Source organism: Ursus americanus, chromosome 19 (assembly GCF_024610735.1).
Source record: "Ursus americanus isolate L20-20 chromosome 19, mUrsAme1.1.p, whole genome shotgun sequence".
Taxonomy (NCBI): domain Eukaryota; kingdom Metazoa; phylum Chordata; class Mammalia; order Carnivora; family Ursidae; genus Ursus; species Ursus americanus.
In genome coordinates, this window is record NC_142145.1 from 9,606,778 (window position 1) to 9,620,410 (window position 13,633).

Here is a 13,633-nt window from a genome sequence, read left to right on the forward strand (position 1 = left end):
AGAGGATAATTCGCAGGACCCCGATCAGAAGCAGATCCCTCCCACACTGTAATCTGAGAAGACAGGCTTCGTGCCGCTGTGCGTAGCGTGTAAATCTTGCGCTAACCCGTGAGGGAGAACCAGCGTATTTGTTTTAACTGCCAAGGAAGAGGAAATAACTTCTGCTGAGGGTAAGGAGGAAGCTGTCTGGAAGTGGGAGTGAGGTCCCAGTCTAGGAAAGAATGAGAAAGGCTTACATTAGTCGTAGAAAAAGGAAAAGCCAGTTGACCAAGAAGGACTGAAAGGCAGAGGTGACAGCCCATGTCTTCTGTCCATCTTCACTGCCACTGGTCTAGCTTCAGCTGCCGTATGTAGCCAGAACTGCAGTAAGAGCCCCACTGTCTCCCTGGGCACTCTATGACCGCTTGCTATTTTGTTCTACTCGGTATGGTCAGAGAAATATGTGCAAAACACAAATCTGATATTCATGTAACTCTATGTTCAAAAGTCTCAATGGCCTCCTATCATTATCAAGCTAAAGACCAAAATTTTTAACACAGAGAGTGTGATCATAAAATGTATTATCGAGGGTGCCTGGGTGGCTCAGTCGGTTAAATGTCTGCCTTCTGCTCAGGTCATGATCCTGGGGTCCTGGGATTGAGCCCCACAGCAGGCTCCACATTCAGTGGGGAGTCTGCCTGTCTCTCTGTCCCTCTCCCTGCTCGTGCTCTCTCCCTCTCTTTCTCTCTCAAATAAATAACATCTTTAAAAAATAAAAATAAAATGTATCACCTAATGAGGAGCCTTTCAAGGTTGATAAGGGGCACTATTCATAATTAATGCTGAGGAAGTTAATGTAAACCGGGACAGCCCTGGGCAAAATGGGACTGAGTGTTACCCTACGTTGAACCTTACTTGGTTTTTCTGCTTTATACATCTCCACGCTTCCTTCCACATCACACTGTCCTAAGCTTTTCTCCTATCCAGACACACAATTCTTTCTGTTTTTCTTATATGCTTGCTTCCTTTACTACGGCCATTTACACCTGCTATTTCTTCCACAAGAAACACATCTCCTCCCCTGTTCACTGCCGTGGAAACACAACACAGATGCTGTGTTTTGTTTTTTTTTTTTTAAAGCCTTTATGACATACAGTAGTTGCAGTGCAGGGAAGGTATAGGTGAGTTCACCTATACAGGCACTGGGCTCCCAGTCCTAAGTGCACAGGTTTTCATGAGCATGTGTGTGTAACCAAGATTCCCTGTATTTTCCTTGTGGCCCCAGGCAAGGACACACCCCATAATACTCAGGAAGCAAAAGTGAGAAATTCTGATAATATATCAAAAAAAGTCATGGTATTTATTGACAAAAACCTTCAAATTTTTTTTAAAAGATTTTTATTTATTTGTTTATTTGAGAGAGAGGGAGGGAGAGAGCACAAGTTGGCGCAGCCCTGAGGGAGAGTGAGAAGCAGGATCCCCATGGGGAGAGCACCCAATGTGGGACTCAATCCCAGGACCCTGGGATCCTGACCTGAGCTGAAGCCAGACGCTTAACTGACTGAGCCACCCCGGTGCCCCTGAGACCTTTAAATTTATAAAGCAATTATAAATGGGACAAGGGAGTAAAATATTGAAGGTCTTCTAAAGGGTAATGTTATTTGAGATAGTAAACGACCGAGGATCTCTTTGTTAGTTGAGATTGCTTAACTTTTAAAATATCTGATGTAAAGTTCCACCGATTAGGGAGGGTCTGGTTTCCTCATCGCCTTCACAGCTCACTGTTCAGAATCCAGCCCAAAGAATAATTGCCACTTTCTCCAGAAAGATTTCTTTACTATTGTTCTGTATTCTTTGTCCACTTTCACAGTACCATGCAAATGTTTCCTTGTAATTCAGTTTTAAATTTTATACACATTAGCCCTAATATGTCAATGGAACCTTTTCTCCTGTACCAGAATGTAAACGCAGTGACAACTAGGACCACATCTCTCTTCTTCCTGTTATGCAGCGGTGCTTACCACAGGGCTGGGCACGTGAAAGGAACTCTATTAATAGTTGTTGAATAAATGAATGAATAAATGTGAAAATGTGTTTGGGAAAATCAGTATACATACTGTTTGTTTTTTTTTTTTTAATGGCTGTTTTGATATAATGACAAGCCATAGTGTTCTGGAGTTTGATCACTTAGGAAATTGTTTAAAAAATCACCTTTTTTGTTCTGCAACCATGACTTTTATACCAAAAAAAACCCCAAAACAAAACCAAAAAATAAATGGAATCATAATACTGACCAACACTTAATTCCTTTCTCCTCTCATTCTTGACTCACTTCCCCTGGGGGACTTTAGCTGCCATATTGTTAAGAAAATCAAGTCACCTTGTGGAGAAGTCCGTGCAATGAGCAACTGAGACTTCCAGCCATCCTCCAGTGAGGGACGGAAACTCCACGCCAGCAGCCACGTGGGTGAGCCTTCTTGAGAGTAGCCCTGTGAGCCCCATTGAAGTCAGAAGACTGCCAGCCCTAGCCCACTGTAATAACATTAAAAAAAAAAAATGCTATCTTGAGTCAGTTTTGAGGTCCTGGCTAGAGGCCAGTCAGTCCTTTCTTAAGTGGCTGACTATGTCTACACTCCAACTACCCCCTTATCGGGATCTCACACTCCGGAACACTATACACCCACCTTAATCATGCCAGGGACAGGTACCAGATAACCAGGGACAGCTCCAATGCCCAGAACCCAGGGAAATTATTTAAACTGGCCAATCTGAAACTGGCTAACCCTGTGTCACTCATTTCTTCCCTCAAAAAGCACAATGAAGGGCTTTGCCCTCAGTTCTGTCTCCATCTGCCCTGTGACTCGGCCTGGTGCCTCCCCTGAGTGGCCTTGGGTGGCATACTGTGTTCTCCCCAGGGAGCTGGGAGTAATAAAAGTCTAAAACACTTTCCAGGGGCGCCTGCGTGGCTCAGTTTGTTAAGCGTCTGCCTTTGGCTCAGGTTGTGATCCCAAGGTCCTGGGATTGAGTCCCACATCGGGCTCCCTGCTGAGCAGGGAGCCCGCTTCTCCCTCTGCCTGCCACTCCCCCTGCTTGTGCTCTCTCTCTCTCTGGCAAATAAATAAAAAAATAAAATCTAAAAAAAATAAATTAAATTGAAAAAAAAACCTTTCCCACTCCTCTCTCTTGATCTGAGTGGGCCTCACCCTCCCTCACTCAGGGTAATGTGGTTAAAACGGAGACATCTTGACTGCAGCCTCTTGAGAAACCCTGGCTAGAACCATCTCGTTAAACTGTTCCCGGTTGTTAATCCTCAGAAATTGTCTGAGAAAAGAAACGTTTGTTTGCTTTCAGCTGCCAGATTTTGGGATAATTTGTTATGCAGCGATGGATAGCAATATCCAAGCTAACATTCTTCAAAATTGGCCTGATATTTGGGCTTTAACCCCCTCTCTGTTAAACCAGACTCCATTTCTCTGAAGGAGAATTTTCTCCAATCTCTCTTTCTCTCATATATATATATATATATATATATATATATACACACATATATTCTCCAGAAAGAGGAATATATCTGGCAAGAGAATTATGTTTCTAATTCAGATAAAATTTTATAAATGAGATCTTTGGAAATGATTCATCCATACATGTGCTTCACAGATTTTTATATAATCAAAACATTTTGTCATAATTTGATTTCACCACAGTTCATGTCAATAAGAGTTAACTGAGTGAAAAGTGCCTGCCTAAAATTCTGGCTGGAACAGATGGGAATACAAAAAAAAAAAAAAAAAAAAAAAAGCACAATTTCTGGTCTCAAGGACATAATAGTTTAATCAGCCAGTTCTCAAATGTTATTGGTAAACTTGATAAAATGCAAATTCTCATGCCCCACCAAGATTCTGATTCCAAAATAATCTCTAATGGACACAGAAATTCAGGTTTTTAAAAGATTCCTGAAAGAATTTTGGTACAGATGTAGACCAGATAATTCCTTGAAATACTGCTTTATTTTAAGAAGCATATAGGATGGTTTTTTAGGAGTTAATTTAATATCAGCAGAAACAAATCTAAAATATGTATCATTGGATTTATTTAAAGATAAATCACATTTTCAACAATGCAATAGCAGATCTGCATTAAAAAACCCGAGCTGTTGTTGTTCTCTCTCTCACACACATTGAACAAATTATTCTATTTCACTGGGCCTCAGATTCTTTACCTGTAAAATGAGGGAAGTGGATTAGCTGTGTCCTTAAAATACTCTCGGTCTTTAAAATTAGATAAATTCAGAAAGCAAGTTGCTAGACAGCAGTGTACTATTTTTGTCACATTATCCTAAGAGATGATATTTTCTACCCTGAATTTTTCTTCCATTTTTTAATACAGGCAGACCTCAGATATATTGAGGGTTGGGGTCCACCCACCCTAATAAAGCAAATACCTCAGTAAAGTCAGTCAGGTGAATTGACTGATTTCCCAGTGCACATAGAAGTTATGCTTACATTATACTCTATTAAGTGTGCAATAGCATGACGTCTAAAAAAATGCACATGCCTTAATTAAAAAATACTTTATTACTAAAAATTGCTACACATCATCTGAGCTTTCAGCAAGTCATAATCGTCTGCTGACAGAGGGTCCTGCCTCAGTGCTCGTGGCTGCTGGCTGATCAGGGTGGTGGTTGCTAAAGTTTGGGATGACCGCGGCAGTTTCTTAAAATAACACAGCCATGACGTTGGCCACATCAATTAACTCTTCCTTTCTCGAACACTTTCTCTGCAGCATGCAACGCTGTTTGATAACATTTTACCCACAGTAGAACTTTCAAAATTGGGGTCAATCCTCTCAAACCCCGGCTCTGCTTTATCAACGAGTTTATAGACTCTCGTAAGTCCTTTGTTGTCATTTCAACGCTCTTCACAGTGTCTTCACCGAGAGTAGATTCTATCTCAAGAAACTACTTTCTTTGCTCGTGCATGAGAAGCAAGTCCTCCTCTGTTCAAGTTTTGTCACAAGGTTACAGCAATTCGGTCCCATCTTCAGGCTCCACTTCTGATTCTCATTCTCTTGCTACTCCCCCCATTGGCAGTGACTTCCTCCACTGAAGTCTTGAACCTCCGATTTGTAAAAAAAAATGCATAGTTGTGAAGCACAATAAAGCAAAGAGTGATAAAATGAGATATGCCTGCATACAAAATTGAGTGAATCACATATCGTTCACATGATTGTTAAACAAATGAAATGAGACAAATTATGTAAAATTGCTTTTTAACCAAAGAGAGCCTTCCTTGAGTGATCCCCAAGCTCTGGACTAAGGCCTGCCTGCCTCTTCTCACTTAAACGTCACCACTGTCCTTTGCAGTAGTAAATTTCCAACCCCTTTTCTACAGATGAAGATATCTATATTCAGAAAAGTTATATAACTAGCCCAATGTCTCACACAGAGCCTCAGAGCATGGACTCCAACCCAGGACCACCTCACTCAAAAGTCTAGGCTGTTACAGGGAAAGAATCACTTTTTATCCTACCTGTCTGGTGATAACAATCACTTGATGTACAGACCGGGAACTCCAAGTTTCTGATTTCATCCCAGCCCCTGAATCAGCATTCCCAGCACAAGCAATTGTCAAGTGCCCTGGGTGGCCCTCATCATCAAAGACTTCGGAAAACAGGGTTCTGTCCATCTCTTTTTCCAATTTCTTATGTGTAAAATGATCGCTAACAAGAGAGATGATTTTCATCTTGCTTTTTGTGTTTGACTGCATCTTCTGATAGAAAGCTCTGGCCCGGGGTGAGGCATGTGTCAGCGGGATGGCCCCATTCTTTCTTCCTGAGCCTTCTTGATGGCCTGTGTGGCGGCCAGATGCCAGGAAATGGCTCAGTTTCATCCCCAGCGGTCCCTAGATAAATAACTGAACTACCACATTCGTTGTTTTTGAATTCCCTCATTGTCTATAGGAAATCTCTGGCTAGCTGTGCTGGAAAGTCTGGAAACAGGTCAGCAAGAGAGGATCCAGGATTCCTTTCTGCAGTAGTCAGCCAGCTTGCTCAGTGCCTGGCGGGACTCGGGTGTTATAACAGAAGGGGGGCAGTTCTGAAAAAGTGCAAACATCCTAGAGATTTCTCACAACGTTTTGATTTTTATGCATTTTCCCAGTTCCTGAGTCATTACTAATCTCTCCATCCTCATCAATTTAAATGTGCTTTTGAAAATAATGGGCAGTGAGCAAGATACAGAGGATCCCTCAAAGATATTTAAACCCTATGAAGTAATGATTAAAATACAGAAAACAATTGAAGTAATAATTCCTAACTATTATGCCTTTTCATTATGACTTTTCTGTGCATAAGATTAGATAAGCTCCATTTGGCCAGTAATTATTTTCCCATAGAGGTTCTCCCCCAACAGTGCCTGGCACAGTGCATTATTGAGCCCTCAGTGAATGTTTGTTGAATAAGTGCAGGAAATAAAGTTTAATACGTTTCTGCAGATATAAATATTATTATTCTAATATATCATCAATCTTTGACTGTTCCAGACTGACAGGGGTCGTAGCAGTAGATCACTTAAGAGAAAGAACGGCACTTTTCTCTCCCGCATTAAAATGAAAGTTGATTTCCTGGGATAGAATTGGTCTAACAAAGATAAAATCAGGAAATTAATTTTCAGTGCATCCAGCTTCTAAATCAAAAGTCAAAACCTTTTCTTGTATGATCTGAATTCATCTTGCATTCATATTTTAGTTGGCCTTCATGGTGTTTTCAAAAAAAATTAAGCCATTAAAAAAATCAGGCTATTTCATGTATAAATCCAGATTTCTGGCTTTCTTTGCAAAAATCAGACTATCTGGCTACTTGGGGCCCTAGATTCCATATGACAGCAATCAACTTGCTGACTTCACCCACATACATCACCCAGTAAGACGGTGTGGTGCTGTGGTTAGCGTGTCGGCTGTTTGAAGGGTCACACGACACATGCTCAGTAAGCGTCACTGTTACCGCTGTCATTAATATATCAATATCATCTTCAACATTACGATCACTAGGTACTCACTCTGCATAGGCCTATGGCTGGGGACTTCTGCTATAAATATTATAGCATCTTTCTCCCTCTTCCCTCCTTTCTCTATAGCGTTATCCGAGAGAACTTCCTGCAACAAAGAAAGTGCTCTGATCTGTGCTATTTAAAATTATAGCTACTAATCACGAGTGTTATTAAATGTCTGAAATGTGGACAGCGCAATTAAGGGACCACATTTTTTATTTTATTTCATTTTAATGAATTTTATTTTAAGTAACCACATGCGGTGACTGGCTACTATGGACAACACAGCTCTCTAACTTCACTCATATATACCTTTTATCCTCCATCAACCTGCTCTCTGGATTGGAAACTAATTTATGTTCTATTGTAAGTGGCCGGCAATATTTTAAAAAGGTGAGCTCTCTGAGGGTAATTTGCCAGTTTTGCATGATCAAAGTGGCATTTAAAAATATGAATCCATTGCATCCCCTTCCCCACCCATCATTCTAAGATAGGATTTCATATTGTGTATTTTTAATAAGCACTTCTAGGGGATTTCTATAACTAGGCAAATTTAATAAATCCTACCAAAGAAATAATTTTCAAAGAGGGATGAGAAAGAGGAGTCAGCTTGCATTATGCAGCTGGTGGACATTTGTGAACCACTTATGCCAACCTCCCACCCTACCTCCTGCTATCCCAGCCCCACCTCAAACTCTCCCACCTCTACTACCCACCACCAAATCCACTGTTTTCTCTATGCCTCTCAGGAGAAGCACGACCCTCTGATATGTCATTTTACAGTAGATACTTTTTCGATATGAGCCTGCTCTGTTCTCTGATGATGACTGATACCCCAAACCCACAAATGTCAGCCCCCGTAGCAATGTTTGAACTACTTAACCCTGAACTTCTTTCCATCACTGTATGAGTCATGATGTAACCCTGACCATGCTGTGTAGTCATCTTTTCTTTCCTGAGACTTTGAATCTGCAGTTCAAAAAGGATAATTTATTTCTGCCTGATAATAGAATCAAGGCGATATAGACTTGTGCTGAGGGACAGCCATATTTAGTCCTATCCCCATGACAGAGCTGGTAAAAATTGAAGAATGAAGCAAAGGCTCAAAAGCAGAGAGAGGAGTCTCCTGGCCTTGGATGTGTGGAGAGAAGAGCCTTACTTCCCAGTGGCTTTCCAGTGAGGACGTCTACTGGGAAACATGGCGGCTGGATCTGACAAGCTGGCAGCTACTAGGGAAGGTTACTGGCTGACATCATACAAGCACGACCTGCTCCTTCTGCTCACAGCTAAACTTTCACTGTTTTCTGGGGAATCTGTAAAGAATTGCAAGTTGGCCACTCACCGACCCAGGATGAACTTCTCTGCTACCTTTCATTCAATGAATTTGCCCCCAAAATGTGCAAAACAAGTCCCACTGTTTCCACATTGTCTTAATTTTTCTCCCTTCCCCATCTTATACCTTCTATTTACTTCACTCACTCATGTGTGAATAAACAATTAGCATGTAAAATAATCAAGCTAGCTGCAGAATACTTACCTCCGTGTCTCTGGGCTGTTACGCAACACCAACTCTTACCCCTGGTTAGGCCCTGTGCTCCTGTCAGCCTGGGGATGGGTCGGTCACAGATTCAAATAAACCCTCAGAGATATTCCCCTGGGTGTGTGGACAAGAAAAGAATGAGAATTCTTGTCTCAGAGCAGCGACTCTCAAAGTTTGGTGTGCACCTCACAGCATTTGAACAGTGGGATTCGTGGGTCATAGACCCAGAGATTCTGAATCCATGAGGGCTGGGACAGATTTGAAAAACTGGCATTTTAAGCAACACCCTGGTCTTTCCGGTCTATAGGGGTTCAAGAATTTTAATTTGAAAGCACTGTCCCGGAGGAAATATTTCAGATAATAATGAAGGTGCTTGGGGCGTGCATGTGCGCCTGTGTAGGCAAAGGGATATAATTTTTTAACAGCCGAAGGGCATTTCTCACAACCCTAAAGCCACATCTTCCCCTTACTGTTTTGTAGTAATTGACTTACTGCCACTTGTGCCTGGAAGTCCAGCCCAGGCTCTTTCTTGAGGTGAGATAGCTGGGCTTAGGGGTGTATTGGGTCAAGCGAAGAGAAACAGACCCAGTATCTAGGAAATAGAAAGACATGTGTGAACCACTGGGTAACAGCTGGCTCTGGAACTAACTGCCAAGAGATGATAGGAAGCCGGGGTATAATTTAAGACTTGATTTGAACAACTACCAATAATATGCACATACTTTTTGGAGTCAGTTGACCAGGACGAGGTTTCTCAAACTCAGTAGTATCAACATTCTGGGCTGGATTAGTGCTTTATTTGGGGTCAGGGGTGGGGCTGTGCATTGTAGGATGTCTGATAGCACCCCTGGCCTCTCTCCACTGATTGCCAGTGGTCCTTTGCCCCCCAACAATGACCATCAGAAATTTCTCCAGACATCGTCAGATTTGCCCCAGGTCGAGAACGACTGGTCTGAGAGAGGGGGAAGGGAGAGGGAAACAGCCCCATCTTGTGCTCCCCTTGTAAGCTTCACTTTGCCTAAAATCTTCCTTCACAGTAAAAGCAAAACGGTACGTACGCAGATGTGGTAGCAAGGAAGCCTACCATTTCTGATTACAGGGTGTTAGTGGACTTACGGGGAAACTCCTTTCCCCAGAATGTGGCTGTGGTATTTTTAAATTTTTATAAATCCCGTTACTGTCATACAGACTCTTGTACAGCCAGATAAACAAACCCAGGGCACACACAGCCACATCTTCATTAGCAACTCTGCAGGCAAATTCCCTGTCATTTTGAGATGTTTTGTATTCAAAGCAATTGCAGAAAGAGTATTTCTAGACTCTACTGCCTGCTCTAAATCTGTGGTTTTGTCTTTATTATTGGTGTGGCCTATTACTGCTGGCCAATTGTGCAATAAAATTTGCAGCTTAAGTTTGGTGTCGGTTTCTATACAATCACAGCTGCTATCTCTCCGAACTCTGGGGAAAACACTAGTTCTAACAGTGCTCATGGATCAATATAATATGCATCTGGCCTTGGTAAGTGGTTCAAGAAATCTGCATCTGAGCTCTCATAGCCAAAGTCATCTCAAGGAAGGGCTATGCTAGGGAAGAATAACAAAGCCATCCCTGGACTCGAATGCCTGCTTTCCGAGCAAGCCCGCACACTGGGGATCTGCGTGTGGTCAATTGCGGAAGGCACAGCAATTGCTTCTTGCATATCTTTGCCCCAATTATTAAGAGTCCACCAGAATAATAGATCATGGACAAATAAGATTTCAGTCAAGGGACTTTGTGTAGTGTCTTGGCTTGTTTTACTGCCTGCATTTTATCTTCCTGTAAGGCGATATAGTATTTACCTTATGTTCTAAGGCTCAGAACTTGGAATTTACCTATCTTAAGATATAAAATTCTTGCAGAAATTCTCCTTAAAATGTTGGCCAACTTCCCAGTCTTAGTTTTCGTTTGAATTAAGTCACCCCAAGAAAGCTCCAACTACTGATTGTGTGGTAACAAGCTTCTCAGCACAGTTGGAGAAAAAGAGTTTCTGATTCTGCTCAGAACTCAGCAACCCACTGTAGACATTTATGACTTTTTCTTCTTCTGCCATAAAATGAAGGTGATAATTCATGTTCCACATTCAACACACACTTAAGACAAAGTGCTGGGATCTGGGTTAGGGTTAGGGGATGAGAATTAAAAAAAGAAAAAAGAAAAGAAGGAAAGGAAGGAAGGAAGGAAAGCAGGCAGGCAAGCAGAATGGCTCCTGCCCTGGGGAATCTAGTCCAGAAGCGTCATCTCTGTTGTAAGTAGGGTGGCTGGGGATAGGGCTGGAAGATTCAAATAAATAAAACAAATTTTCATAAATTCTTTGAAATTGCGAGCAAAAGCTCATGTAGATTTAAGAACCTGTTATATAGCGGGAAATTCCCAGAGTGATAGACTATACTGTTCCCCACTTATATTAAAATAAGATACTGCTCCAGGATTCTGAATTTAGCATCTGTTGGCATATGTGTCTCTTGCCACACTCATAAAGGTTTTTAACGTGCAATAACGTAACATAGAGCTCATCTCTTCTATGGTTGGATGCATTATTTATAATTAACTAACTTTGTACCATCTTCAAGCGTGGAAGAAGCAATAATAGGAGCTATCCATTTTTAGTTCACAGGAAACAAGACTCTATTTATTTTTCATAGTGCCATTTACCTACCACCCTTTCTGCCAATGATTTGAACTGTTTAGCTATAGTTCTTATTTATCTCAACACACTCAGAACTGGGAGATGGTGCCCTGTTGAAAGTGAATTAGCCTGAAAACTCATCTGAAAATACTGAGAAGTTAGGTGCATCCTGCTTCAGTGCAGATGCGTGGGGTAAGACTGAAAGACCACAATGTCTCTACCTAATTCCTTCATCTACAAAATGAAAATGATCATACTGATGTGAATAAACTTGAAAAAAAAATTGTACGGAAGTTAAAATATTCGCCTAGCAGATATGAGAGCGCATAATAATTCCCCATGATTCACTTTGCCCTAGCATCATGAAGAAATTTGGATCCACAGAATGAAAGAACTCCCATCCACATGTTTTGTTTTGAGAGATGGTCGGCATATTTATTCAGTATGTTTACTAACACTAATTCCTTGGCAGTTTCCAGAGCTCCCTTTTGGAAAAAATTAAAGGAATCTCTACATTTGGGCTCCTCTTTCCCCCAACTCTACTCTCTCCCATAAATGAGGCTGGAAGCCACTCTGGGTCACATAGGGGACAATCCAGACATTTGCAGGAATTTCTGTCTTTGGAGTTGAGAGGAGAACCCTTGTCTGAGAATGAACCTCAGCGGCAGAGGCGATGCTCTATGGGAGCCCAACTGTTAAAGGTCCAACTCATTTCAAACACAGATGCAGGGCTTACAGAAAGGATTGAGAGACTGCTAATGACTTGAAGGAACTTTGAATAGAGCACAAGAGTCAGGTGAAATATTAAGCACAGAACAAATGATCTAAGGACTAGAATACAGATACAAATCATAGAGTGCTGGAGTAATTCATGCTAACTAGGGAAACCTAACAGGTGTTTAGAGAGGAATTCAAGCATCTCCGCTGAGAAGAGGATGATAAAAGAACTGGGGTTAGCTAGGCAGAGGACACCACAGGGAAAAGAATGAGATGAGCATATTTATGGGGGTGCCAAAGCAAAAGCAAGTTTGGCCATTTGGACTGGGGTGGGGGGGTGGTAGGGCTCCCAAGAGGACAAGTAGAGGAGTAATGAGGTAAAAGCCACATTTCATCTCCAAGATAAATTATTTGAGATTTATTCTGCTAGTAATGGTCTACCATTTAGTCCTACCAAGAAGTGATCTAAGCAAGGCGCTCATTTTTAATGGATGAATCTGTTCGTTTTACCAAAACGGAAAGGAGTTGGAGGGAAATGAAGGTGTTACCAATCCCCGACTGGAGATGGGCTTGTTCGTTTGTGAGGCTTGATGTTTCCCTGGATTCCTAAGTTTACTAATTTACTGTGATAGTTGAGGTCAGACCCTGGGTTGGCTCACACGGAAGCATAATTTTAGATATCTGTGAGAAATCCCATATGTCGAATACAACAGGATTCCCAGCTGCTCTAGCATATCTGAACCCTGGAACTGCACACGGGTGTCATAGTTAACTGAGGCACACTGTCTTCTCTTTGTGGGTCTTTATTGAATTTCGGTTTTCATTTCTTTAATGAGAAAAAGATTCCTTCCCCTTGTTTGCCCCACACCGTCTCATATTTATACTGCCGGATAAATTATTTAAATCAATAAAACTGATTAGCCTTTTTGTTTTCCTCTGATCTTTAGCATCTGTGCTCCTGAAGTCATGCTCACATTAATCTGGTATATTGATTTTGCCTTTCTAAATGACAGCAACCTCAACCAAGCTGCCTCTCATTCCTTCTCTCCTCATCCACTGCTCTTCCTAAGGGTAATTCCTGACATCCCACAGCGTTATCCCGCCTGTCCCCGCTTCTGCTAGCATTTGTAATCAGACCCAGAAACTCTTGTCCCCCTCCCGGCCCCAGCTCACCAGTCCTCCTCCCTCTATCTCCCCCCACATAACCAAAGGGTAAATATCAGCAGGACCCAGGCAGCGGGGCGAGGTCTTCAGACAATTGGCACTTCTGAATTTCCGCCTCCTCCGGCTCCGATTTCCCACCGCAGCCCGGAACTCGCGCGGCGGGAGACACCCATCAACTCGCTTTCGGATACCAGGATGGGGCGCTCGCCGGGTCCCTGGACCCGCCCCAGCCTTGTTCTTGCCCCGCCCTCCCGCCCGGCTTCCTAAATCGCCATCTCGCTCCTTCCTACAGCCCCCGGGCCCTAAGGCCTCGCCCCCACCTCGTTCTCGCCCCGCCTTCGGCTCGCGGTCTCTAGACCTCCCAGGTCCCGAGGCCCCGCCCCTGGATCCGCCTCCGTCTTGTTTTCGCCCCGCCCACCGCTCGCGTTCCCCCCTCCCACGCCCTTCTCAGGGCTGAGGCCCCGCCTCCGCCCCGCCCCCATCTCTTTCCCGCCCCGCCCCCGGCCCGCGTCGCCGTCTCTTG